The 25,506-nt window shown below is 49.4% G+C and overlaps 29 non-coding genes and 2 pseudogenes across 29 annotated transcripts; all 31 read left to right on the top strand.

The window, feature by feature from the left end:
• The first annotated feature begins 8,073 nt into the window (after positions 1-8,073).
• On the top strand, positions 8,074-8,237 carry LOC135021297 (U1 spliceosomal RNA). Its single transcript, XR_010218562.1, has one exon. It is a non-coding gene; the product is annotated as a U1 spliceosomal RNA (small nuclear RNA).
• A 152-nt stretch (positions 8,238-8,389) lies between these two features.
• On the top strand, positions 8,390-8,552 carry LOC135021306 (U1 spliceosomal RNA). The gene has a single exon (XR_010218570.1). It is a non-coding gene; the product is annotated as a U1 spliceosomal RNA (small nuclear RNA).
• A 671-nt stretch (positions 8,553-9,223) lies between these two features.
• Positions 9,224-9,387, top strand: LOC135021294 (U1 spliceosomal RNA). Its single transcript, XR_010218559.1, has one exon. It is a non-coding gene; the product is annotated as a U1 spliceosomal RNA (small nuclear RNA).
• A 152-nt stretch (positions 9,388-9,539) lies between these two features.
• Positions 9,540-9,681, top strand: LOC135021334 (U1 spliceosomal RNA; annotated as a pseudogene).
• A 692-nt stretch (positions 9,682-10,373) lies between these two features.
• LOC135021358 (U1 spliceosomal RNA) lies at positions 10,374-10,537 on the top strand. The gene has a single exon (XR_010218617.1). It is a non-coding gene; the product is annotated as a U1 spliceosomal RNA (small nuclear RNA).
• Positions 10,538-10,689: 152 nt separating this feature from the next.
• On the top strand, positions 10,690-10,852 carry LOC135021313 (U1 spliceosomal RNA). The gene has a single exon (XR_010218577.1). It is a non-coding gene; the product is annotated as a U1 spliceosomal RNA (small nuclear RNA).
• A 673-nt stretch (positions 10,853-11,525) lies between these two features.
• LOC135021346 (U1 spliceosomal RNA) lies at positions 11,526-11,689 on the top strand. Its single transcript, XR_010218605.1, has one exon. It is a non-coding gene; the product is annotated as a U1 spliceosomal RNA (small nuclear RNA).
• Positions 11,690-11,841: 152 nt separating this feature from the next.
• Positions 11,842-12,004, top strand: LOC135021329 (U1 spliceosomal RNA). The gene has a single exon (XR_010218593.1). It is a non-coding gene; the product is annotated as a U1 spliceosomal RNA (small nuclear RNA).
• Positions 12,005-12,684: 680 nt separating this feature from the next.
• On the top strand, positions 12,685-12,848 carry LOC135021357 (U1 spliceosomal RNA). Its single transcript, XR_010218616.1, has one exon. It is a non-coding gene; the product is annotated as a U1 spliceosomal RNA (small nuclear RNA).
• Positions 12,849-13,000: 152 nt separating this feature from the next.
• On the top strand, positions 13,001-13,163 carry LOC135021303 (U1 spliceosomal RNA). Its single transcript, XR_010218567.1, has one exon. It is a non-coding gene; the product is annotated as a U1 spliceosomal RNA (small nuclear RNA).
• Positions 13,164-13,834: 671 nt separating this feature from the next.
• On the top strand, positions 13,835-13,998 carry LOC135021290 (U1 spliceosomal RNA). Its single transcript, XR_010218555.1, has one exon. It is a non-coding gene; the product is annotated as a U1 spliceosomal RNA (small nuclear RNA).
• Positions 13,999-14,150: 152 nt separating this feature from the next.
• On the top strand, positions 14,151-14,313 carry LOC135021319 (U1 spliceosomal RNA). The gene has a single exon (XR_010218583.1). It is a non-coding gene; the product is annotated as a U1 spliceosomal RNA (small nuclear RNA).
• Positions 14,314-14,984: 671 nt separating this feature from the next.
• On the top strand, positions 14,985-15,148 carry LOC135021285 (U1 spliceosomal RNA). Its single transcript, XR_010218550.1, has one exon. It is a non-coding gene; the product is annotated as a U1 spliceosomal RNA (small nuclear RNA).
• Positions 15,149-15,300: 152 nt separating this feature from the next.
• LOC135021312 (U1 spliceosomal RNA) lies at positions 15,301-15,463 on the top strand. The gene has a single exon (XR_010218576.1). It is a non-coding gene; the product is annotated as a U1 spliceosomal RNA (small nuclear RNA).
• Positions 15,464-16,136: 673 nt separating this feature from the next.
• LOC135021345 (U1 spliceosomal RNA) lies at positions 16,137-16,300 on the top strand. The gene has a single exon (XR_010218604.1). It is a non-coding gene; the product is annotated as a U1 spliceosomal RNA (small nuclear RNA).
• A 152-nt stretch (positions 16,301-16,452) lies between these two features.
• LOC135021342 (U1 spliceosomal RNA) lies at positions 16,453-16,615 on the top strand. Its single transcript, XR_010218601.1, has one exon. It is a non-coding gene; the product is annotated as a U1 spliceosomal RNA (small nuclear RNA).
• Positions 16,616-17,286: 671 nt separating this feature from the next.
• Positions 17,287-17,450, top strand: LOC135021364 (U1 spliceosomal RNA). Its single transcript, XR_010218623.1, has one exon. It is a non-coding gene; the product is annotated as a U1 spliceosomal RNA (small nuclear RNA).
• Positions 17,451-17,602: 152 nt separating this feature from the next.
• LOC135021323 (U1 spliceosomal RNA) lies at positions 17,603-17,765 on the top strand. The gene has a single exon (XR_010218587.1). It is a non-coding gene; the product is annotated as a U1 spliceosomal RNA (small nuclear RNA).
• Positions 17,766-18,436: 671 nt separating this feature from the next.
• On the top strand, positions 18,437-18,600 carry LOC135021356 (U1 spliceosomal RNA). The gene has a single exon (XR_010218615.1). It is a non-coding gene; the product is annotated as a U1 spliceosomal RNA (small nuclear RNA).
• Positions 18,601-18,752: 152 nt separating this feature from the next.
• On the top strand, positions 18,753-18,915 carry LOC135021302 (U1 spliceosomal RNA). Its single transcript, XR_010218566.1, has one exon. It is a non-coding gene; the product is annotated as a U1 spliceosomal RNA (small nuclear RNA).
• A 671-nt stretch (positions 18,916-19,586) lies between these two features.
• On the top strand, positions 19,587-19,750 carry LOC135021289 (U1 spliceosomal RNA). The gene has a single exon (XR_010218554.1). It is a non-coding gene; the product is annotated as a U1 spliceosomal RNA (small nuclear RNA).
• A 152-nt stretch (positions 19,751-19,902) lies between these two features.
• On the top strand, positions 19,903-20,065 carry LOC135021318 (U1 spliceosomal RNA). Its single transcript, XR_010218582.1, has one exon. It is a non-coding gene; the product is annotated as a U1 spliceosomal RNA (small nuclear RNA).
• Positions 20,066-20,736: 671 nt separating this feature from the next.
• Positions 20,737-20,900, top strand: LOC135021355 (U1 spliceosomal RNA). The gene has a single exon (XR_010218614.1). It is a non-coding gene; the product is annotated as a U1 spliceosomal RNA (small nuclear RNA).
• Positions 20,901-21,052: 152 nt separating this feature from the next.
• LOC135021309 (U1 spliceosomal RNA) lies at positions 21,053-21,215 on the top strand. Its single transcript, XR_010218573.1, has one exon. It is a non-coding gene; the product is annotated as a U1 spliceosomal RNA (small nuclear RNA).
• Positions 21,216-21,886: 671 nt separating this feature from the next.
• On the top strand, positions 21,887-22,050 carry LOC135021296 (U1 spliceosomal RNA). The gene has a single exon (XR_010218561.1). It is a non-coding gene; the product is annotated as a U1 spliceosomal RNA (small nuclear RNA).
• Positions 22,051-22,202: 152 nt separating this feature from the next.
• LOC135021305 (U1 spliceosomal RNA) lies at positions 22,203-22,365 on the top strand. The gene has a single exon (XR_010218569.1). It is a non-coding gene; the product is annotated as a U1 spliceosomal RNA (small nuclear RNA).
• A 671-nt stretch (positions 22,366-23,036) lies between these two features.
• LOC135021293 (U1 spliceosomal RNA) lies at positions 23,037-23,200 on the top strand. The gene has a single exon (XR_010218558.1). It is a non-coding gene; the product is annotated as a U1 spliceosomal RNA (small nuclear RNA).
• A 152-nt stretch (positions 23,201-23,352) lies between these two features.
• Positions 23,353-23,494, top strand: LOC135021333 (U1 spliceosomal RNA; annotated as a pseudogene).
• Positions 23,495-24,186: 692 nt separating this feature from the next.
• Positions 24,187-24,350, top strand: LOC135021354 (U1 spliceosomal RNA). Its single transcript, XR_010218613.1, has one exon. It is a non-coding gene; the product is annotated as a U1 spliceosomal RNA (small nuclear RNA).
• Positions 24,351-24,502: 152 nt separating this feature from the next.
• LOC135021311 (U1 spliceosomal RNA) lies at positions 24,503-24,665 on the top strand. Its single transcript, XR_010218575.1, has one exon. It is a non-coding gene; the product is annotated as a U1 spliceosomal RNA (small nuclear RNA).
• A 673-nt stretch (positions 24,666-25,338) lies between these two features.
• Positions 25,339-25,502, top strand: LOC135021344 (U1 spliceosomal RNA). Its single transcript, XR_010218603.1, has one exon. It is a non-coding gene; the product is annotated as a U1 spliceosomal RNA (small nuclear RNA).
• The last annotated feature ends 4 nt before the right edge of the window (positions 25,503-25,506 follow it).

Here is a 25,506-nt window from a genome sequence, read left to right as displayed (position 1 = left end):
GCAGCCCGTCCATAATTGTATATACCACCTAACCGTGTTTTTTTTTTCTTTCTTTATACATACATACTAGTTACGAGTATACTATCTCTTTATCAACCAGTCTATATATTAGCAGCAGACACAGTACAGTGCGGTAGTTCACGGCTGTGGCTACCTCTGTGTCGGCACTCGGCAGCCCGTCCATAATTGTATATACCACCTAACCGTGGTTTTTTTTTCTTTCTTTATACATACATACTAGTTACGAGTATACTATCTCTTTATCAACCAGTCTATATTAGCAGCAGACACAGTACAGTGCGGTAGTTCACGGCTGTGGCTACCTCTGTGTCGGCACTCGGCAGCCCGTCCATAATTGTATATACCACCTAACCGTGGTTTTTTTTTCTTTCTTTATACATACATACTAGTTACAAGTATACTATCTCTTTATCAACCAGTCTATATATTAGCAGCAGACACAGTACAGTGCGGTAGTTCACGGCTGTGGCTACCTCTGTGTCGGCACTCGGCAGCCCGTCCATAATTGTATACTAGTATCCAATCCATCCATCTCCATTGTTTACCTGAGGTGCCTTTTAGTTGTGCCTATTAAAATATGGAGAACAAAAATGTTGAGGTTCCAAAATTAGGGAAAGATCAAGATCCACTTCCACCTCGTGCTGAAGCTGCTGCCACTAGTCATGGCCGAGACGATGAAATGCCAGCAACGTCGTCTGCCAAGGCCGATGCCCAATGTCATAGTACAGAGCATGTCAAATCCAAAACACCAAATATCAGTAAAAAAAGGACTCCAAAACCTAAAATAAAATTGTCGGAGGAGAAGCGTAAACTTGCCAATATGCCATTTACCACACGGAGTGGCAAGGAACGGCTGAGGCCCTGGCCTATGTTCATGGCTAGTGGTTCAGCTTCACATGAGGATGGAAGCACTCAGCCTCTCGCTAGAAAAATGAAAAGACTCAAGCTGGCAAAAGCAGCACAGCAAAGAACTGTGCATTCTTCGAAATCCCAAATCCACAAGGAGAGTCCAATTGTGTCGGTTGCGATGCCTGACCTTCCCAACACTGGACGTGAAGAGCATGCGCCTTCCACCATTTGCACGCCCCCTGCAAGTGCTGGAAGGAGCACCCGCAGTCCAATTCCTGATAGTCAGATTGAAGATGTCAGTGTTGAAGTACACCAGGATGAGGAGGATATGGGTGTTGCTGGCGCTGGGGAGGAAATTGACCAGGAGGATTCCGATGGTGAGGTGGTTTGTTTAAGTCAGGCACCCGGGGAGACACCTGTTGTCCGTGGGAGGAATATGGCCGTTGACATGCCAGGTGAAAATACCAAAAAAATCAGCTCTTCGGTCAGTTCGGTGTGGAGGTATTTCACCAGAAATGCGGACAACAGGTGTCAAGCCGTGTGTTCCCTTTGTCAAGCTGTAATAAGTAGGGGTAAGGACGTTAACCACCTCGGAACATCCTCCCTTATACGTCACCTGCAGCGCATTCATAATAAGTCAGTGACAAGTTCAAAAACTTTGGGTGACAGCGGAAGCAGTCCACTGACCAGTAAATCCCTTCCTCTTGTAACCAAGCTCACGCAAACAACCCCACCAACTCCCTCAGTGTCAATTTCCTCCTTCCCCAGGAATGCCAATAGTCCTGCAGGCCATGTCACTGGCAATTCTGACGAGTCCTCTCCTGCCTGGGATTCCTCCGATGCATCCTTGCGTGTAACGCCTACTGCTGCTGGCGCTGCTGTTGTTGCCGCTGGGAGTCGATGGTCATCCCAGAGGGGAAGTCGTAAGCCCACTTGTACTACTTCCAGTAAGCAATTGACTGTTCAACAGTCCTTTGCGAGGAAGATGAAATATCACAGCAGTCATCCTACTGCAAAGCGGATAACTGAGGCCTTGGCATCCTGGGTGGTGAGAAACGTGGTTCCGGTATCCATCATTACTGCAGAGCCAACTAGAGACTTGTTGGAGGTACTGTGTCCCCGGTACCAAATACCATCTAGGTTCCATTTCTCTAGGCAGGCGATACCGAAAATGTACACAGACCGCAGAAAAAGAGTCACCAGTGTCCTAAAAAATGCAGCTGTACCCAATGTCCACTTAACCACGGACATGTGGACAAGTGGAGCAGGGCAGGGTCAGGACTATATGACTGTGACAGCCCACTGGGTAGATGTATGGACTCCCGCCGCAAGAACAGCAGCGGCGGCACCAGTAGCAGCATCTCGCAAACGCCAACTCTTTCCTAGGCAGGCTACGCTTTGTATCACCGCTTTCCAGAATACGCACACAGCTGAAAACCTCTTACGGCAACTGAGGAAGATCATCGCGGAATGGCTTACCCCAATTGGACTCTCCTGTGGATTTGTGGCATCGGACAACGCCAGCAATATTGTGTGTGCATTAAATCTGGGCCAATTCCAGCACGTCCCATGTTTTGCACATACCTTGAATTTGGTGGTGCAGAATTTTTTAAAAAACGACAGGGGCGTGCAAGAGATGCTGTCGGTGGCCAGAAGAATTGCGGGACACTTTCGGCGTACAGGCACCACGTACAGAAAACTGGAGCACCACCAAAAACTACTGAACCTGCCCTGCCATCATCTGAAGCAAGAAGTGGTAACGAGGTGGAATTCAACCCTCTATATGCTTCAGAGGTTGGAGGAGCAGCAAAAGGCCATTCAAGCCTATACAATTGAGCACGATATAGTAGGTGGAATGCACCTGTCTCAAGTGCAGTGGAGAATGATTTCAACGTTGTGCAAGGTTCTGATGCCCTTTGAACTTGCCACACGTGAAGTCAGTTCAGACACTGCCAGCCTGAGTCAGGTCATTCCCCTCATCAGGCTTTTGCAGAAGAAGCTGGAGGCATTGAAGGAGGAGCTAACACGGAGCGATTCCGCTAGGCATGTGGGACTTGTGGATGCAGCCCTTAATTCGCTTAACAAGGATTCACGGGTGGTCAATCTGTTGAAATCAGAGCACTACATTTTGGCCACCGTGCTCGATCCTAGATTTAAAGCCTACCTTGGATCTCTCTTTCCGGCAGACACAGGTCTGCTGGGGTTGAAAGACCTGCTGGTGACAAAATTGTCAAGTCAAGCGGAACGCGACCTGTCAACATCTCCTCCTTCACATTCTCCCGCAACTGGGGGTGCGAGGAAAAGGCTCAGAATTCCGAGCCCACCCGCTGGCGGTGATGCAGGGCAGTCTGGAGCGACTGCTGATGCTGACATCTGGTCCGGACTGAAGGACCTGACAACGATTACGGACATGTCGTCTACTGTCACTGCATATGATTCTCTCAACATTGATAGAATGGTGGAGGATTATATGAGTGACCGCATCCAAGTAGGCACGTCACACAGTCCGTACTTATACTGGCAGGAAAAAGAGGCAATTTGGAGGCCGTTGCACAAACTGGCTTTATTCTACCTAAGTTGCCCTCCCACAAGTGTGTACTCCGAAAGAGTGTTTAGTGCCGCCGCTCACCTTGTCAGCAATCGGCGTACGAGGTTACATCCAGAAAATGTGGAGAAGATGATGTTCATTAAAATGAATTATAATCAATTCCTCCGCGGAGACATTGACCAGCAGCAATTGCCTCCACAAAGTACACAGGGAGCTGAGATGGTGGATTCCAGTGGGGACGAATTGATAATCTGTGAGGAGGGGGATGTACACGGTGATATATCGGAGGGTGAAGATGAGGTGGACATCTTGCCTCTGTAGAGCCAGTTTGTGCAAGGAGAGATTAATTGCTTCTTTTTTGGGGGGGGTCCAAACCAACCCGTCATATCAGTCACAGTCGTGTGGCAGACCCTGTCACTGAAATGATGGGTTGGTTAAAGTGTGCATGTCCTGTTTTGTTTATACAACATAAGGGTGGGTGGGAGGGCCCAAGGACAATTCCATCTTGCACCTCTTTTTTCTTTTCTTTTTCTTTGCATCATGTGCTGATTGGGGAGGGTTTTTTGGAAGGGACATCCTGCGTGACACTGCAGTGCCACTCCTAGATGGGCCCGGTGTTTGTGTCGGCCACTAGGGTCGCTAATCTTACTCACACAGTCAGCTACCTCATTGCGCCTCTTTTTTTCTTTGCGTCATGTGCTGTTTGGGGAGGGTTTTTTGGAAGGGACATCCTGCGTGACACTGCAGTGCCACTCCTAGATGGGCCCGGTGTTTGTGTCGGCCACTAGGGTCGCTAATCTTACTCACACAGCTACCTCATTGCGCCTCTTTTTTTCTTTGCGTCATGTGCTGTTTGGGGAGGGTTTTTTGGAAGGGACATCCTGCGTGACACTGCAGTGACACTCCTAGATGGGCCCGGTGTTTGTGTCGGCCACTAGGGTCGCTAATCTTACTCACACAGCTACCTCATTGCGCCTCTTTTTTTCTTTGCGTCATGTGCTGTTTGGGGAGGGTTTTTTGGAAGGGACATCCTGCGTGACACTGCAGTGCCACTCCTAGATGGGCCCGGTGTTTGTGTCGGCCACTAGGGTCGCTAATCTTACTCACACAGTCAGCTACCTCATTGCGCCTCTTTTTTTCTTTGCGTCATGTGCTGTTTGGGGAGGGTTTTTTGGAAGGGCCATCCTGCGTGACACTGCAGTGCCACTCCTAGATGGGCCCGGTGTTTGTGTCGGCCACTAGGGTCGCTAATCTTACTCACACAGCTACCTCATTGCGCCTCTTTTTTTCTTTGCGTCATGTGCTGTTTGGGGAGGGTTTTTTGGAAGGGCCATCCTGCGTGACACTGCAGTGCCACTCCTAGATGGGCCCGGTGTTTGTGTCGGCCACTAGGGTCGCTAATCTTACTCACACAGCTACCTCATTGCGCCTCTTTTTTTCTTTGCGTCATGTGCTGTTTGGGGAGTGCACGCTTAGATCAATAAATGCACAGCCAAATGGCTTTGCACAGCCTACACCATTGGACTTAAGTAGAAGACTATTACAAGTGAAACCAATAATTGAAATCTGTAACCACACCCCACCCCCTCAAATGCCAGGCAATAAATTACCTTAAAAACAACAACCAGGCATTCCACAAAGATTAAACTGGGTCTATATCATTCAAAACTTTAAAAAAGTACTTAAAAATCACATACTATGCGATAATGTTTCAATTTGCATTACCCAGCAGAATTAGCTTTGCATATATAGATATAGTGCAGCAGAATATATTGGTGGTTGTAGTCAATTGTAATTACCTGTAGGTGACAAGAAGAGAAGAAACGTCAATTCACAATCGATATCAGCTGAAGATAAATTAACGCTGATTGAACGCTGCTGTTATGTGTCAATTTTATCACGCTTTGATAAAAATGCACGCTTGGATCAATAAATGCACAGCCAAACGGCTTTGCACAGCCTACACCATTGGACTTAAGTAGAAGACTATTACAAGTGAAACCAATAATTGAAATCTGTAACCACACCCCACCCCCTCAAATGCCAGGCAATAAATTACCTTAAAAACAACAACCAGGCATTCCACAAAGATTAAACTGGGTCTATATCATTCAAAACTTTAAAAAAGTACTTAAAAATCACATACTATGCAATAATGTTTCAATTTGCATTACCCAGCAGAATTAGCTTTGCATATATAGATATAGTGCAGCAGAATATATTGGTGGTTGTAGTCAATTGTAATTACTCAGCAGAATTAGCTTTTCATATATAGATATAGTGCAGCAGAATATATTGGTGGTTGTAGTCAATTGTAATTACCCAGCAGAATTAGCTTTGCAAATATAGATATAGTGCAGCAGAATATATTGGTGGTTGTAGTCAATTGTAATTACCCAGCAGAATTAGCTTTGCATATATATAGTGCAGCAGAATATATTGGTGGTTGTAGTAAATTGTAATTACCCAGCAGCAGCTCTACTGCACTCAACATCACCAGTGCTCACAATATATATAATGCTATATACTATGCCATAGTGGTGCTTACTATATAACACCCCCTACTGCGTTCCCCCTGGCAATGAGCATGACACCCAGAGAGTGAAACCCCTGGCAATGAGCATGACACCCAGCACGTGAAACTCTTGGCATTGAGCAGTTTTTGTAAAAGTAATTAGAAGCTTTACTGTAGGGCATAGTGTATCACAGATATTGTGGTGAGTGACATAATATGTTCCAAAGGGCATTAATGTGTGGGGCTTACCCTGCACAGAAACAAAATAACTCACCCAAATCTAACTCTTTCTGCACATGTTATATCTGCCTCCCCTGCAGTACACATGGTTTTGCCCAACTGCTAACAAAATTCCTGCTGCGATCAACTTGGAATTACCCCCATCGATTGATGTTTTCACACTGCTCGTGTATATAAGACATAGGGCCTAATTCAGTTTGGATCGTAATACGCGTTCCAACCGCAAAAACTATGAAGAGGATGGGGGCATATACGCAGGGTCCATCCTGTGCATGTGCCTACATTTTCTCCGGGTGCCCCGCAGAAAATACGAATGCCTCTGCCTGTCAATCAGTAGAGGGCGTACCTTCGCAGGTATATCGCGATCATGAGCCATGTCTCCCATTTTTGTCATTATAGGTGCTCTGTGAGCTGCTGGCCATGCCCCAGCCCCTCTGTCTCCCGTGAATAGAGATTGAGGCTTATTCAGACCAGATCGCTTCAATTTATTTTCACCCAGCGGGCAATCTGGTTTGCATTGCACATGCGTATGCGCCACAATGCGTAAGTGCGACGGCCCGGAGATCACAAGAAGATTGACAAGAAGAGGGTGTTTGTGTGGGTGGCAACTGAATGTGTCTAGGGAGTGTCCGGAAAAACACTGGAGGGACCCGGCGTTTTGTGGGAGGATTTGTGACGTCACCTCAATGGCTGAGTAAGTGCTGAGCTGTGCAGCTCTTGTGCACATGTGATCACACACCTGCACAGCAAATTTTCCCTTCCGCTGTAGGCGACAACTACCTGATTACAGGGATGCAAAAAACACACCCTAGCGATCAGGTCTGAATTACCCACAATGTGCATATTTGCAGAGCAACAAGCTACAGGGAGCCTTCCACCCCCCATCCACCCCCTTCCCCATGGGAAGGGGGGGGGGGTGTTTGGGTTAGCTGGACATTCCCCAAAAAAGTGACTGTCCTGCAAAAATTGGGATAGTTGGGAGGTATGTTCAAATACATTTATTGTTTTGCATGCAGGGTAAATACTGGCTTCTTTGACATTTAGCCACAAATGCTGCACAGCTGAATTACAGTATTACACTGCAATTAACAGTTATGCTAGGACATTCCCCCTCCCAAATCTACCTCTCTCTGCATGTTACATCTGTCCCACAGTGGCGTGCGGTGAGGTCAGTGGCTAGTGAGGCACTACAGCCATAATGTCCGCCGAATCCTGCCCATGACCCTTAGCCAATGCCCGCTACTGCCTCTGAGCCGATACCCGCTGCCACCGCCAATGGCTTACAAACTCGCCCACAATCAACTGACCCAGCCCTCCGCACTATCCTGACTTCTCCCGTCTGCTTACTTTGTGCTTTCCAATGCACAATGCAAACTACAGGTAGTACTGCAGGGCCCACACCCTTTTACTTGCCTTACAGAGCAGCTCTGGGGCTGTTACAGTGCCCAGCTGCTGCAAGAAATCAGCTTGAATGCTTCAGGGGCTGGGGCATAGCCAACATGAGCCCCACACCGAAGGAGGGTGGAGGTGTTTAATGCGAACTAGGGGTCATCCAAGCGCCGCAAAAGGCCGCCATGCCCTGCACGCCCCTTTTCTCTTTTCATATGCAGACGAGAGTTGAAGCCAACTTTGACCCACTGCTTGGATGGCATTACCATATGCAAATCCATCTGCTGCAGGCCTTCCCCCAGGAATGCTTGTACTAGTTGTTGCATTTGGTTTGTTGTTTGGGGGTGCTTCAGTATTAGGCAGCCTTCTGCCCTCCCATGTTCATCTGAAAATATGTGTTCTCCCTGCAGTTGTCCCCAGATGAGAGTTCCCTTGTGCTGCCTCAGTTGAATCGCCTTTACTTGACAGAGATGTGCCTGAGCAGCGGCCCTCCCCAGCCCTATCCGAAATCATACTTATTTTGCATAGGAGATATCATGGTCATGAAGATTGTTCTCCCAGGGTGAGGTTCATTCATTGCATTCTGGGTATGATGACCCCTGTGATTTCCCCAAATGTGGAAAACTCGACTGCATTATTTGTGGTAGAGGGGGACTGTGTTTGTGCTTTCCTCTGGTCAGCTCTGGTAAAAGTCAGATTTCTTTGTCTCAGATCTTCCTCTAGCCTTGTTCTTCTTTCGAGAGTTCCCTTGTGCTGCCTCAGTTGGATCTCCTTCACTTGACAGGGGGGTGCCCGAGCAGCGACCCTCCCCAGCTCTAGCCCAACTCCTACTTACCTGCCAGGTGAGATACTATGATCAGGAAGGTGCTTCTCCCAGGGCAAGGCTCACCCATTGCACTCTGGGTGTGCTGCTCCTGCGATTTCCCCAAATGTGGGACACTTGACTGCATAATTTGTGTTTCCTCTGGTCGGCTCTCGTATAATTCAGATCTCTTTGTCTCAGGTCTCTCTCCAGCCTAGTTTGCTGTCTGTTTCCACTTCTCTTTTCTTGAACCGCTCCCTTCTATGCCCTTGCGCACTATCCTGACTTCTCCCGTCTGCTTACTTTGTGCCTTCCAACGCACAATGCGAACTACAGGTAGTGCTGCAGGGCCCACACCCTTTTAGTTGCCTTACAGAGCAGCTCTGGAGCTGTTACAGTGCCCAGCTGCTGCAAGAAATCAGCTTGAATGCTTCAGGTGCTGGGGCATAGCCAACATGAGCCCCACACCGAAGGAGGGTGGAGGTGTTTAATGCGAATTAGGGGTCATGCAAGCGCCGCAAAAGGCCGCCATGCCCTGCACATCCCTTTTTTCTTTTCATATGCAGACGAGGGTTGAAGCCAACTTTGACCCACTGCTTGGATGACATCACCATATGCAAATCCATCTGCTGCAGGCCTTCCCCCAGGAATGCTTGCACTAGTTGTTGCATTTGGTTTGTTGTTTGGGGGTGCTTCAGTATTAGGCAGCCTTCTGCCCTCCCATGTTCATCTGAAAATATGTGTTCTCCCTGCAGTTGTTGTCCCCAGATGAGAGTTCCCTTGTGCTGCCTCAGTTGAATCGCCTTTACTTGACAGAGATGTGCCTGAGCAGCGGCCCTCCCCAGCCCTATCCCAAATCATACTTATTTTGCATAGGAGATATCATGGTCATGAAGATTGTTCTCCCAGGGTGAGGTTCATTCATTGCATTCTGGGTATGATGACCCCTGTGATTTCCCCAAATGTGGGAAACTCGACTGCATTATTTGTGGTAGTGGGGGACTGTGTTTGTGCTTTCCTCTGGTCAGCTCTGGTAAAAGTCAGATTTCTTTGTCTCAGATCTTCCTCTAGCCTTGTTCTTCTTTCGAGAGTTCCCTTGTGCTGCCTCAGTTGGATCTCCTTCACTTGACAGGGGGGTGCCCGAGCAGCGACCCTCCCCAGCTCTAGCCCAACTCCTACTTACCTGCCAGGTGAGATACTATGATCATGTAGGTGCTTCTCCCAGGGCAAGGCTCACCCATTGCACTCTGGGTGTGCTGCCCCTTTGATTTCCCCAAATGTGGGAAACTTGACTGCATAATTTGTGTTTCCCCTGGTCGGCTCTCATATAATTCAGATCTCTTTGTCTCAGGTCTCTCTCCAGCCTAGTTTGCTGTCTGTTTCCACTTCTCTTTTCTTGAGCCGCTCCCTTCTATGCCCTTGCGCACTATCCTGACTTCTCCCGTCTGCTTACTTTGTGCCTTCCAACGCACAATGCGAACTACAGGTAGTGCTGCAGGGCCCACACCCTTTTACTTGACTTACAGAGCAACTCTGGAGCTGTTACAGTGCCCAGCTGCTGCAAGAAATCAGCTTGAATGCTTCAGGGGCTGGGGCATAGCCAACATGAGCCCCACACCGAATGAGGGTGGAGGTGTTTAATGCGAACTAGGGGTCATCCAAGCGCCGCAAAAGGCCGCCATGCCCTGCACGCCCCTTTTCTCTTTTCATATGCAGATGAGGGTTGAAGCCAACTTTGACCCACTGCTTGGATGACATCACCATATGCAAATCCATCTGCTGCAGGCCTTCCCCCAGGAATGCTTGTACTAGTTGTTGCATTTGGTTTGTTGTTTGGGGGTGCTTCAGTATTAGGCAGCCTTCTGCCCTCCCATGTTCATCTGAAAATATGTGTTCTCCCTGCAGTTGTTGTCCCCAGATGAGAGTTCCCTTGTGCTGCCTCAGTTGAATCTCCTTTACTTGACAGAGATGTGCCTGAGCAGCGGCCCTCACCAGCCCTATCCCAAATCATACTTATTTTGCATAGGAGATACCATGGTCATGAAGATTGTTCTCCCAGGGTGAGGTTCATTCATTGCATTCTGGGTATGCTGACCCCTGTGATTTCCCCAAATGTGGGAAACTCGACTGCATTATTTGTGGTAGTGGGGGACTGTGTTTGTGCTTTCCTCTGGTCAGCTCTGGTAAAAGTCAGATTTCTTTGTCTCAGATCTTCCTCTAGCCTTGTTCCTCTTTCAAGAGTTCCCTTGTGCTGCCTCAGTTGGATCTCCTTCACTTGACAGGGGGGTGCCCGAGCAGCGACCCTCCCCAGCTCTAGCCCAACTCCTACTTACCTGCCAGGTGAGATACTATGATCATGAAGGTGCTACTCCCAGGGCAAGGCTCACCCATTGCACTCTGGGTGTGCTGCTCCTGCAATTTCCCCAAATGTGGGACACTTGACTGCATAATTTGTGTTTCCCCTGGTCGGCTCTCGTATAATTCAGATCTCTTTGTCTCAGGTCTCTCTCCAGTATAGTTTGCTGTCTGTTTCCACTTCTCTTTTCTTGAGCCGCTCCCTTCTATGCCCTTGCGCACTATCCTGACTTCTCCCGTCTGCTTACTTTGTGCCTTCCAATGCACAATGCAAACTACAGGTAGTGCTGCAGGGCCCACACCCTTTTACTTGCCTTACAGAGCAGCTCTGGGGCTGTTACAGTGCCCAGCTGCTGCAAGAAATCAGCTTGAATGCTTCAGGGGCTGGGGCATAGCCAACATGAGCCCCACACCGAAGGAGGGTGGAGGTGTTTAATGCGAACTAGAGGTCATCCAAGCGCCGCAAAAGGCCGCCATGCCCTGCACGCCCCTTTTCTCTTTTTTGATATGCAGACGAGGGTTGAAGCCAACTTTGACCCACTGCTTGGATGGCATTACCATATGCAAATCAATCTGCTGCAGGCCTTCCCCCAGGAATGCTTGCACTAGTTGTTGCATTTGGTTTGTTGTTTGGGGGTGCTTCAGTATTAGGCAGCCTTCTGCCCTCCCATGTTCATCTGAAAATATGTGTTCTCCCTGCAGTTGTTGTCCCCAGATGAGAGTTCCCTTGTGCTGCCTCAGTTGAATCTCCTTTACTTGACAGAGATGTGCCTGAGCAGCGGCCCTCCCCAGCCCTATCCCAAATCATACTTATTTTGCATAGGAGATACCATGGTCATGAAGATTGTTCTCCCAGGGTGAGGTTCATTCATTGCATTCTGGGTATGCTGACCCCTGTGATTTCCCCAAATGTGGGAAACTCAACTGCATTATTTGTGGTAGTGGGGGACTGTGTTTGTGCTTTCCTCTGGTCAGCTCTGGTAAAAGTCAGATTTCTTTGTCTCAGATCTTCCTCTAGCCTTGTTCTTCTTTCGAGAGTTCCCTTGTGCTGCCTCAGTTGGATCTCCTTCACTTGACAGGGGGGTGCACGAGCAGCGACCCTCCCCAGCTCTAGCCCAACTCCTATTTACCTGCCAGGTGAGATACTATGATCAGGAAGGTGCTTCTCCCAGGGCAAGGCTCACCCATTGCACTCTGGGTGTGCTGCCCCTGTGATTTCCCCAAATGTGGGAAACTTGACTGCATAATTTGTGTTTCCCCTGGTCGGCTCTCGTATAATTCAGATCTCTTTGTCTCAGGTCTCTCTCCAGCCTAGTTTGCTGTCTGTTTCCACTTCTCTTTTCTTGAGCCGCTCCCTTCTATGCCCTTGCGCACTATCCTGACTTCTCCCGTCTGCTTACTTTGTGCCTTCCAACACACAATGCAAACTACAGGTAGTGCTGCAGGGCCCACACCCTTTTACTTCTTTTACATGCTTTACAGAGCAGCTCTGGAGCTGTTACAGTGCCCAGCTGCTGCAAGAAATCAGCTTGAATGCTTCAGGGGCTGGGGCATTGCCAACATGAGCCCCACACCGAAGGAGGGTGGGGGTGTTTAATGCGAACTAAGGGTCACCCAAGCGCCGCAAAAGGCCGCCATGCCCTGCACGCCCCTTTTCTCTTTTCATATGCAGACGAGGGTTGAAGCCAACTTTGACCCACTGCTTGGATGGCATTACCATATGCAAATCAATCTGCTGCAGGCCTTCCCCCAGGAATGCTTGCACTAGTTGTTGCATTTGGTTTGTTGTTTGGGGGTGCTTCAGTATTAGGCAGCCTTCTGCCCTCCCATGTTCATCTGAAAATATGTGTTCTCCCTGCAGTTGTTGTCCCCAGATGAGAGTTCCCTTGTGCTGCCTCAGTTGAATCTCCTTTACTTGACAGAGATGTGCCTGAGCAGCGGCCCTCCCCAGCCCTATCCCAAATCATACTTATTTTGCATAGGAGATACCATGGTCATGAAGATTGTTCTCCCAGGGTGAGGTTCATTCATTGCATTCTGGGTATGCTGACCCCTGTGATTTCCCCAAATGTGGGAAACTCGACTGCATTATTTGTGGTAGTGGGGGACTGTGTTTGTGCTTTCCTCTGCTCAGCTCTGGTAAAAGTCAGATTTCTTTGTCTCAGATCTTCCTCTAGCCTTGTTCTTGTTTCGAGAGTTCCCTTGTTCTGCCTCAGTTGGATCTCCTTCACTTGACAGGGGGGTGCCCGAGCAGCGACCCTCCCCAGCTCTAGCCCAACTCCTACTTACCTGCCAGGTGAGATACTATGATCAGGAAGGTGCTTCTCCCAGGGCAAGGCTCACCCATTGCACTCTGGGTGTGCCGCTCCTGCGATTTCCCCAAATGTGGGAAACTTGACTGCATAATTTGTGTTTCCTCTGGTCGGCTCTCGTATAATTCAGATCTCTTTGTCTCAGGTCTTTCTCCAGCCTAGTTTGCTGTCTGTTTCCACTTCTCTTTTCTTGAGCCGCTCCCTTCTATGCCCTTGCGCACTATCCTGACCTCTCCCGTCTGCTTACTTTGTGCCTTCCAACGCACAATGCATACTACAGGTAGTGCTGCAGGGCCCACACCCTTTTACATGCTTTACAGAACAGCTCTGGAGCTGTTACAGTGCCCAGCTGCTGCAAGAAATCATCTTGAATGCTTCAGGGGCTGGGGCATAGCCAACATGAGCCCCACACCGAAGGAGGGTGGAGATGTTTAATGTGAATTAGGGGTCATCCAAGCACCACAAAAGGACGCCATGCCCTGCACATCCCTTTTTTCTTTTCATATGCAGACGAGGGTTGAAGCCAACTTTGACCCACTGCTTGGATGACATCACCATATGCAAATCCATCTGCTGTAGGCCTTCCCCCAGGAATGCTTGTACTAGTTGTTGCATTTGGTTTGTTGTTTGGGGGTGCTTCAGTATTAGGCAGCCTTCTGCCCTCCCATGTTCATCTGAAAATATGTGTTCTCCCAGCAGTTGTTGTCCCCAGATGAGAGTTCCCTTGTGCTGCCTCAGTTGAATCTCCTTTACTTGACAGAGATGTGCCTGAGCAGCGGCCCTCCCCAGCTCTATCCCAAATCATACTTATTTTGCATAGGAGATACCATGGTCATGAAGATTGTTCTCCCAGGGTGAGGTTCATTCATTGCATTCTGGGTATGCTGACTCCTATGATTTCCCCAAATGTGGGAAACTCGACTGCATTATTTGTGGTAGTGGGGGACTGTGTTTGTGCTTTCCTCTGGTCAGCTCTGGTAAAAGTCAGATTTATTTGTCTCAGATCTTCCTCTAGCCTTGTTCTTCTTTCGAGAGTTCCCTTGTGCTGCCTCAGTTGGATCTCCTTCACTTGACAGGGGGGTGCCCTAGCATCAACCCTCCCCAGCTCAAGCCCAACTCCTACTTACCTGCCAAGTGAGATACTATGATCATGAAGGTGCTTCTCCCAGGGCAAGGCTCACCCATTGCACTCTGGGTGTGCTGCTCCTGCGATTTCCCCAAATGTGGGAAACTTGACTGCATAATTTGTGTTTCCCCTGGTCAGCTCTCGTATAATTCAGATCTGTTTGTCTCAGGTCTCTCTCCAGCCTAGTTTGCTGTCTGTTTCAACTTCTCTTTTCTTGAGCCGCTCCCTTCTATGCCCTTGCGCATTATCTTGACTTCTCCCATCTGCTTACTTTGTGCCTTCCAATGCACAATGCGAACTACAGGTAGTGCTGCAGGGCCCACACCCTTTTACTTGCCTTACAGAGCAGCTCTGGAGCTATTACAGTGCCCAGCTGCTGCAAGTAATCAGCTTGAATGCTTCATGGGCTGGGGCATAGCCAACATGAGCCCCACACCGAAGTAGGGTGGAGGTGTTTAATGCGAACTAGGGGTCATCCAAGCGCCGCAAAAGGCCGCCATGCCCTGCACGCCCCTTTTCTCTTTTCATATGCAGACGAGGGTTGAAGCCAACTTTGACCCACTGCTTGGATGACATCACCATATGCAAATCCATCTGCTGCAGGCCTTCCCCCAGGAATGCTTGTACTAGTTGTTGCATTTGGTTTGTTGTTTGGGGGTGCTTCAGTATTAGGCAGCCTTCTGCCCTCCCATGTTCATCTGAAAATATGTGTTCTCCCTGCAGTTGTTGTCCCCAGATGAGAGTTCCCTTGTGCTGCCTCAGTTGAATCTCCTTTACTTGACAGAGATGTGCCTGAGCAGCGGCCCTCACCAGCCCTATCCCAAATCATACTTATTTTGCATAGGAGATACCATGGTCATAAAGATTGTTCTCCCAGGGTGAGGTTCATTCATTGCATTCTGGGTATGCTGACCCCTGTGATTTCCCCAAATGTGGGAAACTCGACTGCATTATTTGTGGTAGTGGGGGACTGTGTTTGTGCTTTCCTCTGGTCAGCTCTGGTAAAAGTCAGATTTCTTTGTCTCAGATCTTCCTCTAGCCTTGTTCCTCTTTCAAGAGTTCCCTTGTGCTGCCTCAGTTGGATCTCCTTCACTTGACAGGGGGGTGCCCGAGCAGCGACCCTCCCCAGCTCTAGTCCAACTCCTACTTACCTGCCAGGTGAGATACTATGATCATGAAGGTGCTACTCCCAGGGCAAGGCTCACCCATTGCACTCTGGGTGTGCTGCTCCTGCAATTTCCCCAAATGTGGGACACTTGACTGCATAATTTGTGTTTCCCCTGGTCGGCTCTCGTATAATTCAGATCTCTTTGTCTCAGGTCTCTCTCCAGTATAGTTTGCTGTCTGTTTCCACTTCTCTTTTCTTGAGCCGCTCCCTTCTATGCCCTTGCGCACTATCCTGACTTCTCCCGTCTGCTTACTTTGTGCCTTCCAATGCACAATGCAAACTACAGGTAGTGCTGCAGGGCCCACACCCTTTTACTTGCCTTACAGAGCAGCTCTGGAGCTGTTACAGTGCCCAGCTGCTGCAAGAAATCAGCTTGAATGCTTCAGGGGCTGGGGCATAGCCAACATGAGCCCCACACCGAAGGAGGGTGGAGGTGTTTAATGCGAACTAGAGGTCATCCAAGCGCCGCAAAAGGCCGCCATGCCCTGCACGCCCCTTTTCTCTTTTTTGATATGCAGACGAGGGTTGAAGCCAACTTTGACCCACTGCTTGGATGGCATTACCATATGCAAATCAATCTGCTGCAGGCCTTCCCCCAGGAATGCTTGCACTAGTTGTTGCATTTGGTTTGTTGTTTGGGGGTGCTTCAGTATTAGGCAGCCTTCTGCCCTCCCATGTTCATCTGAAAATATGTGTTCTCCCTGCAGTTGTTGTCCCCAGATGAGAGTTCCCTTGTGCTGCCTCAGTTGAATCTCCTTTACTTGACAGAGATGTGCCTGAGCAGCGGCCCTCCCCAGCCCTATCCCAAATCATACTTATTTTGCATAGGAGATACCATGGTCATGAAGATTGTTCTCCCAGGGTGAGGTTCATTCATTGCATTCTGGGTATGCTGACCCCTGTGATTTCCCCAAATGTGGGAAACTCAACTGCATTATTTGTGGTAGTGGGGGACTGTGTTTGTGCTTTCCTCTGGTCAGCTCTGGTAAAAGTCAGATTTCTTTGTCTCAGATCTTCCTCTAGCCTTGTTCTTCTTTCGAGAGTTCCCTTGTGCTGCCTCAGTTGGATCTCCTTCACTTGACAGGGGGGTGCACGAGCAGCGACCCTCCCCAGCTCTAGCCCAACTCCTATTTACCTGCCAGGTGAGATACTATGATCAGGAAGGTGCTTCTCCCAGGGCAAGGCTCACCCATTGCACTCTGGGTGTGCTGCTTCTGCGATTTCCCCAAATGTGGGACACTTGACGGCATAATTTGTGTTTCCTCTGGTCGGCTCTCATATAATTCAGATCTCTTTGTCTCAGGTCTTTCTCCAGCCTAGTTTGCTGTCTGTTTCCACTTCTCTTTTCTTGAGCCGCTCCCTTCTATGCCCTTGCGCACTATCCTGACCTCTCCCGTCTGCTTACTTTGTGCCTTCCAACGCACAATGCATACTACAGGTAGTGCTGCAGGGCCCACACCCTTTTACATGCTTTACAGAGCAGCTCTGGAGCTGTTACAGTGCCCAGCTGCTGCAAGAAATCATCTTGAATGCTTCAGGGGCTGGGGCATAGCCAACATGAGCCCCACACCGAAGGAGGGTGGAGATGTTTAATGCGAATTAGGGGTCATCCAAGCGCCACAAAAGGACGCCATGCCCTGCACATCCCTTTTTTCTTTTCATATGCAGACGAGGGTTGAAGCCAACTTTGACCCACTGCTTGGATGACATCACCATATGCAAAACCATCTGCTGCAGGCCTTCCCCCAGGAATGCTTGCACTAGTTGTTGCATTTGGTTTGTTGTTTGGGGGTGCTTCAGTATTAGGCAGCCTTCTGCCCTCCCATGTTCATCTGAAAATATGTGTTCTCCCTGCAGTTGTTGTCCCCAGATGAGAGTTCCCTTGTGCTGCCTCAGTTGAATCTCCTTTACTTGACAGAGATGTGCCTGAGCAGCGGCCCTCCCCAGCCCTATCCCAAATCATACTTATTTTGCATAGGAGATACCATGGTCATGAAGATTGTTCTCCCAGGGTGAGGTTCATTCATTGCATTCTGGGTATGCTGACCCCTGTGATTTCCCCAAATGTGGGAAACTCAACTGCATTATTTGTGGTAGTGGGGGACTGTGTTTGTGCTTTCTTCTGGTCAACTCTGGTAAAAATCAGATTTCTTTGTCTCAGATCTTCCTCTAGCCTTGTTCCTCTTTCGAGAGTTCCCTTGTGCTGCCTCAGTTGGATCTCCTTCACTTGACAGGGGGGTGCCCGAGCAGCGACCCTTCGCAGCTCTAGCCCAACTCCTACTTACCTGCCAGGTGAGATACTATGATCATGTAGGTGCTTCTCCCAGGGCAAGGCTCACCCATTGCACTCTGGGTGTGCTGCCCCTGTGATTTCCCCAAATGTGGGAAACTTGACTGCATAATTTGTGTTTCCCCTGGTCGGCTCTCGTATAATTCAGATCTCTTTGTCTCAGGTCTCTCTCCAGCCTAGTTTGCTGTCTGTTTCCACTTCTCTTTTCTTGAGCCGCTCCCTTCTATGCCCTTGCGCACTATCCTGACTTCTCCCGTCTGCTTACTTTGTGCCTTCCAACACACAATGCAAACTACAGGTAGTGCTGCAGGGCCCACACCCTTTTACTTGCCTCAGAGAGCAGCTCTGGAGCTGTTACAGTGCCCAGCTGCTGCAAGAAATCAGCTTGAATGCTTCAGGGGCTGGGGCATTGCCAACATGAGCCCCACACCGAAGGAGGGTGGGGGTGTTTAATGCGAACTAAGGGTCACCCAAGCGCCGCAAAAGGCCGCCATGCCCTGCATGCCCCTTTTCTCTTTTCATATGCAGACGAGGGTTGAAGCCAACTTTGACCCACTGCTTGGATGGCATTACCATATGCAAATCAATCTGCTGCAGGCCTTCCCCCAGGAATGCTTGCACTAGTTGTTGCATTTGGTTTGTTGTTTGGGGGTGCTTCAGTATTAGGCAGCCTTCTGCCCTCCCATGTTCATCTGAAAATATGTGTTCTCCCTGCAGTTGTTGTCCCCAGATGAGAGTTCCCTTGTGCTGCCTCAGTTGAATCTCCTTTACTTGACAGAGATGTGCCTGAGCAGCGGCCCTCCCCAGCCCTATCCCAAATCATACTTATTTTGCATAGGAGATACCATGGTCATGAAGATTGTTCTCCCAGGGTGAGGTTCATTCATTGCATTCTGGGTATGCTGACCCCTGTGATTTCCCCAAATGTGGGAAACTCGACTGCATTATTTGTGGTAGTGGGGGACTGTGTTTGTGCTTTCCTCTGCTCAGCTCTGGTAAAAGTCAGATTTCTTTGTCTCAGATCTTCCTCTAGCCTTGTTCTTGTTTCGAGAGTTCCCTTGTGCTGCCTCAGTTGGATCTCCTTCACTTGACAGGGGGGTGCCCGAGCAGCGACCCTCCCCAGCTCTAGCCCAACTCCTACTTACCTGCCAGGTGAGATACTATGATCAGGAAGGTGCTTCTCCCAGGGCAAGGCTCACCCATTGCACTCTGGGTGTGCCGCTCCTGCGATTTCCCCAAATGTGGGAAACTTGACTGCATAATTTGTGTTTCCTCTGGTCGGCTCTCGTATAATTCAGATCTCTTTGTCTCAGGTCTTTCTCCAGCCTAGTTTGCTGTCTGTTTCCACTTCTCTTTTCTTGAGCCGCTCCCTTCTATGCCCTTGCGCACTATCCTGACCTCTCCCGTCTGCTTACTTTGTGCCTTCCAACGCACAATGCATACTACAGGTAGTGCTGCAGGGCCCACACCCTTTTACATGCTTTACAGAGCAGCTCTGGAGCTGTTACAGTGCCCAGCTGCTGCAAGAAATCATCTTGAATGCTTCAGGGGCTGGGGCATAGCCAACATGAGCCCCACACCGAAGGAGGGTGGAGATGTTTAATGTGAATTAGGGGTCATCCAAGCGCCACAAAAGGACGCCATGCCCTGCACATCCCTTTTTTCTTTTCATATGCAGACGAGGGTTGAAGCCAACTTTGACCCACTGCTTGGATGACATCACCATATGCAAATCCATCTGCTGTAGGCCTTCCCCCAGGAATGCTTGTACTAGTTGTTGCATTTGGTTTGTTGTTTGGGGGTGCTTCAGTATTAGGCAGCCTTCTGCCCTCTCATGTTCATCTGAAAATATGTGTTCTCCCAGCAGTTGTTGTCCCCAGATGAGAGTTCCCTTGTGCTGCCTCAGTTGAATCTCCTTTACTTGACAGAGATGTGCCTGAGCAGCGGCCCTCCCCAGCTCTATCCCAAATCATACTTATTTTGCATAGGAGATACCATGGTCATGAAGATTGTTCTCCCAGGGTGAGGTTCATTCATTGCATTCTGGGTATGCTGACTCCTATGATTTCCCCAAATGTGGGAAACTCGACTGCATTATTTGTGGTAGTGGGGGACTGTGTTTGTGCTTTCCTCTGGTCAGCTCTGGTAAAAGTCAGATTTATTTGTCTCAGATCTTCCTCTAGCCTTGTTCTTCTTTCGAGAGTTCCCTTGTGCTGCCTCAGTTGGATCTCCTTCACTTGACAGGGGGGTGCCCTAGCATCAACCCTCCCCAGCTCAAGCCCAACTCCTACTTACCTGCCAAGTGAGATACTATGATCATGAAGGTGCTTCTCCCAGGGCAAGGCTCACCCATTGCACTCTGGGTGTGCTGCTCCTGCGATTTCCCCAAATGTGGGAAACTTGACTGCATAATTTGTGTTTCCCCTGGTCAGCTCTCGTATAATTCAGATCTGTTTGTCTCAGGTCTCTCTCCAGCCTAGTTTGCTGTCTGTTTAAACTTCTCTTTTCTTGAGCCGCTCCCTTCTATGCCCTTGCGCATTATCTTGACTTCTCCCATCTGCTTACTTTGTGCCTTCCAATGCACAATGCGAACTACAGGTAGTGCTGCAGGGCCCACACCCTTTTACTTGCCTTACATAGCAGCTCTGGAGCTATTACAGTGCCCAGCTGCTGCAAGTAATCAGCTTGAATGCTTCATGGGCTGGGGCATAGCCAACATGAGCCCCACACCGAAGTAGGGTGGAGGTGTTTAATGCGAACTAGGGGTCATCCAAGCGCCGCAAAAGGCCGCCATGCCCTGCACGCCCCTTTTCTCTTTTCATATGCAGACGAGGGTTGAAGCCAACTTTGACCCACTGCTTGGATGACATCACCATATGCAAATCCATCTGCTGCAGGCCTTCCCCCAGGAATGCTTGTACTAGTTGTTGCATTTGGTTTGTTGTTTGGGGGTGCTTCAGTATTAGGCAGCCTTCTGCCCTCCCATGTTCATCTGAAAATATGTGTTCTCCCTGCAGTTGTTGTCCCCAGATGAGAGTTCCCTTGTGCTGCCTCAGTTGAATCTCCTTTACTTGACAGAGATGTGCCTGAGCAGCGGCCCTCCCCAGCCCTATCCCAAATCATACTTATTTTGCATAGGAGATACCATGGTCATGAAGATTGTTCTCCCAGGGTGAGGTTCATTCATTGCATTCTGGGTATGCTGACCCCTGTGATTTCCCCAAATGTGGGAAACTCGACTGCATTATTTGTGGTAGTGGGGGACTGTGTTTGTGCTTTCCTCTGGTCAGCTCTGGTAAAAGTCAGATTTCTTTGTCTCAGATCTTCCTCTAGCCTTGTTCTTCTTTCGAGAGTTCCCTTGTGCTGCCTCAGTTGGATCTCCTTCACTTGACAGGGGGGTGCACGAGCAGCGACCCTCCCCAGCTCTAGCCCAACTCCTACTTACCTGCCAGGTGAGATACTATGATCAGGAAGGTGCTTCTCCCAAGGCAAGGCTCACCCATTGCACTCTGGGTGTGCTGCTCCTGCGATTTCCCCAAATGTGGGACACTTGACTGCATAATTTGTGTTTCCTCTGGTCGGCTCTCATATAATTCAGATCTCTTTGTCTCAGGTCTTTCTCCAGCCTAGTTTGCTGTCTGTTTCCACTTCTCTTTTCTTGAGCCGCTCCCTTCTATGCCCTTGCGCACTATCCTGACCTCTCCCGTCTGCTTACTTTGTGCCTTCCAACGCACAATGCATACTACAGGTAGTGCTGCAGGGCCCACACCCTTTTACATGCTTTACAGAACAGCTCTGGAGCTGTTACAGTGCCCAGCTGCTGCAAGAAATCATCTTGAATGCTTCACGGGCTGGGGCATAGCCAACATGAGCCCCACACCGAAGGAGGGTGGAGATGTTTAATGCGAATTAAGGGTCATCCAAGCGCCACAAAAGGACGCCATGCCCTGCACATCCCTTTTTTCTTTTCATATGCAGACGAGGGTTGAAGCCAACTTTGACCCACTGCTTGGATGACATCACCATATGCAAATCCATCTGCTGCAGGCCTTCCCCCAGGAATGCTTGTACTAGTTGTTGCATTTGGTTTGTTGTTTGGGGGTGCTTCAGTATTAGGCAGCCTTCTGCCCTCCCATGTTCATCTGAAAATATGTGTTCTCCCTGCAGTTGTTGTCCCCAGATGAGAGTTCCCTTGTGCTGCCTCAGTTGAATCGCCTTTACTTGACAGAGATGTGCCTGAGCAGCGGCCCTCCCCAGCCCTATCCGAAATCATACTTATTTTGCATAGGAGATATCATGGTCATGAAGATTGTTCTCCCAGGGTGAGGTTCATTCATTGCATTCTGGGTATGATGACCCCTGTGATTTCCCCAAATGTGGAAAACTCGACTGCATTATTTGTGGTAGAGGGGGACTGTGTTTGTGCTTTCCTCTGGTCAGCTCTGGTAAAAGTCAGATTTCTTTGTCTCAGATCTTCCTCTAGCCTTGTTCTTCTTTCGAGAGTTCCCTTGTGCTGCCTCAGTTGGATCTCCTTCACTTGACAGGGGGGTGCCCGAGCAGCGACCCTCCCCAGCTCTAGCCCAACTCCTACTTACCTGCCAGGTGAGATACTATGATCAGGAAGGTGCTTCTCCCAGGGCAAGGCTCACCCATTGCACTCTGGGTGTGCTGCTCCTGCGATTTCCCCAAATGTGGGACACTTGACTGCATAATTTGTGTTTCCTCTGGTCGGCTCTCGTATAATTCAGATCTCTTTGTCTCAGGTCTCTCTCCAGCCTAGTTTGCTGTCTGTTTCCACTTCTCTTTTCTTGAACCGCTCCCTTCTATGCCCTTGCGCACTATCCTGACTTCTCCCGTCTGCTTACTTTGTGCCTTCCAACGCACAATGCGAACTACAGGTAGTGCTGCAGGGCCCACACCCTTTTAGTTGCCTTACAGAGCAGCTCTGGAGCTGTTACAGTGCCCAGCTGCTGCAAGAAATCAGCTTGAATGCTTCAGGTGCTGGGGCATAGCCAACATGAGCCCCACACCGAAGGAGGGTGGAGGTGTTTAATGCGAATTAGGGGTCATGCAAGCGCCGCAAAAGGCCGCCATGCCCTGCACATCCCTTTTTTCTTTTCATATGCAGACGAGGGTTGAAGCCAACTTTGACCCACTGCTTGGATGACATCACCATATGCAAATCCATCTGCTGCAGGCCTTCCCCCAGGAATGCTTGCACTAGTTGTTGCATTTGGTTTGTTGTTTGGGGGTGCTTCAGTATTAGGCAGCCTTCTGCCCTCCCATGTTCATCTGAAAATATGTGTTCTCCCTGCAGTTGTTGTCCCCAGATGAGAGTTCCCTTGTGCTGCCTCAGTTGAATCGCCTTTACTTGACAGAGATGTGCCTGAGCAGCGGCCCTCCCCAGCCCTATCCCAAATCATACTTATTTTGCATAGGAGATATCATGGTCATGAAGATTGTTCTCCCAGGGTGAGGTTCATTCATTGCATTCTGGGTATGATGACCCCTGTGATTTCCCCAAATGTGGGAAACTCGACTGCATTATTTGTGGTAGTGGGGGACTGTGTTTGTGCTTTCCTCTGGTCAGCTCTGGTAAAAGTCAGATTTCTTTGTCTCAGATCTTCCTCTAGCCTTGTTCTTGTTTCGAGAGTTCCCTTGTGCTGCCTCAGTTGGATCTCCTTCACTTGACAGGGGGGTGCCCGAGCAGCGACCCTCCCCAGCTCTAGCCCAACTCCTACTTACCTGCCAGGTGAGATACTATGATCATGTAGGTGCTTCTCCCAGGGCAAGGCTCACCCATTGCACTCTGGGTGTGCTGCCCCTTTGATTTCCCCAAATGTGGGAAACTTGACTGCATAATTTGTGTTTCCCCTGGTCGGCTCTCATATAATTCAGATCTCTTTGTCTCAGGTCTCTCTCCAGCCTAGTTTGCTGTCTGTTTCCACTTCTCTTTTCTTGAGCCGCTCCCTTCTATGCCCTTGCGCACTATCCTGACTTCTCCCGTCTGCTTACTTTGTGCCTTCCAACGCACAATGCGAACTACAGGTAGTGCTGCAGGGCCCACACCCTTTTACTTGACTTACAGAGCAACTCTGGAGCTGTTACAGTGCCCAGCTGCTGCAAGAAATCAGCTTGAATGCTTCAGGGGCTGGGGCATAGCCAACATGAGCCCCACACCGAATGAGGGTGGAGGTGTTTAATGCGAACTAGGGGTCATCCAAGCGCCGCAAAAGGCCGCCATGCCCTGCACGCCCCTTTTCTCTTTTCATATGCAGATGAGGGTTGAAGCCAACTTTGACCCACTGCTTGGATGACATCACCATATGCAAATCCATCTGCTGCAGGCCTTCCCCCAGGAATGCTTGTACTAGTTGTTGCATTTGGTTTGTTGTTTGGGGGTGCTTCAGTATTAGGCAGCCTTCTGCCCTCCCATGTTCATCTGAAAATATGTGTTCTCCCTGCAGTTGTTGTCCCCAGATGAGAGTTCCCTTGTGCTGCCTCAGTTGAATCTCCTTTACTTGACAGAGATGTGCCTGAGCAGCGGCCCTCACCAGCCCTATCCCAAATCATACTTATTTTGCATAGGAGATACCATGGTCATGAAGATTGTTCTCCCAGGGTGAGGTTCATTCATTGCATTCTGGGTATGCTGACCCCTGTGATTTCCCCAAATGTGGGAAACTCGACTGCATTATTTGTGGTAGTGGGGGACTGTGTTTGTGCTTTCCTCTGGTCAGCTCTGGTAAAAGTCAGATTTCTTTGTCTCAGATCTTCCTCTAGCCTTGTTCCTCTTTCAAGAGTTCCCTTGTGCTGCCTCAGTTGGATCTCCTTCACTTGACAGGGGGGTGCCCGAGCAGCGACCCTCCCCAGCTCTAGCCCAACTCCTACTTACCTGCCAGGTGAGATACTATGATCATGAAGGTGCTACTCCCAGGGCAAGGCTCACCCATTGCACTCTGGGTGTGCTGCTCCTGCAATTTCCCCAAATGTGGGACACTTGACTGCATAATTTGTGTTTCCCCTGGTCGGCTCTCGTATAATTCAGATCTCTTTGTCTCAGGTCTCTCTCCAGTATAGTTTGCTGTCTGTTTCCACTTCTCTTTTCTTGAGCCGCTCCCTTCTATGCCCTTGCGCACTATCCTGACTTCTCCCGTCTGCTTACTTTGTGCCTTCCAATGCACAATGCAAACTACAGGTAGTGCTGCAGGGCCCACACCCTTTTACTTGCCTTACAGAGCAGCTCTGGGGCTGTTACAGTGCCCAGCTGCTGCAAGAAATCAGCTTGAATGCTTCAGGGGCTGGGGCATAGCCAACATGAGCCCCACACCGAAGGAGGGTGGAGGTGTTTAATGCGAACTAGAGGTCATCCAAGCGCCGCAAAAGGCTGCCATGCCCTGCACGCCCCTTTTCTCTTTTTTGATATGCAGACGAGGGTTGAAGCCAACTTTGACCCACTGCTTGGATGGCATTACCATATGCAAATCAATCTGCTGCAGGCCTTCCCCCAGGAATGCTTGCACTAGTTGTTGCATTTGGTTTGTTGTTTGGGGGTGCTTCAGTATTAGGCAGCCTTCTGCCCTCCCATGTTCATCTGAAAATATGTGTTCTCCCTGCAGTTGTTGTCCCCAGATGAGAGTTCCCTTGTGCTGCCTCAGTTGAATCTCCTTTACTTGACAGAGATGTGCCTGAGCAGCGGCCCTCCCCAGCCCTATCCCAAATCATACTTATTTTGCATAGGAGATACCATGGTCATGAAGATTGTTCTCCCAGGGTGAGGTTCATTCATTGCATTCTGGGTATGCTGACCCCTGTGATTTCCCCAAATGTGGGAAACTCAACTGCATTATTTGTGGTAGTGGGGGACTGTGTTTGTGCTTTCCTCTGGTCA

This window comes from Pseudophryne corroboree, unplaced genomic scaffold (genome assembly GCF_028390025.1).
Source record: "Pseudophryne corroboree isolate aPseCor3 unplaced genomic scaffold, aPseCor3.hap2 scaffold_369, whole genome shotgun sequence".
In the NCBI taxonomy this organism is placed as follows: Eukaryota; Metazoa; Chordata; class Amphibia; order Anura; family Myobatrachidae; genus Pseudophryne; species Pseudophryne corroboree.
This window is presented reverse-complemented; position numbering and strand designations above follow the sequence as displayed.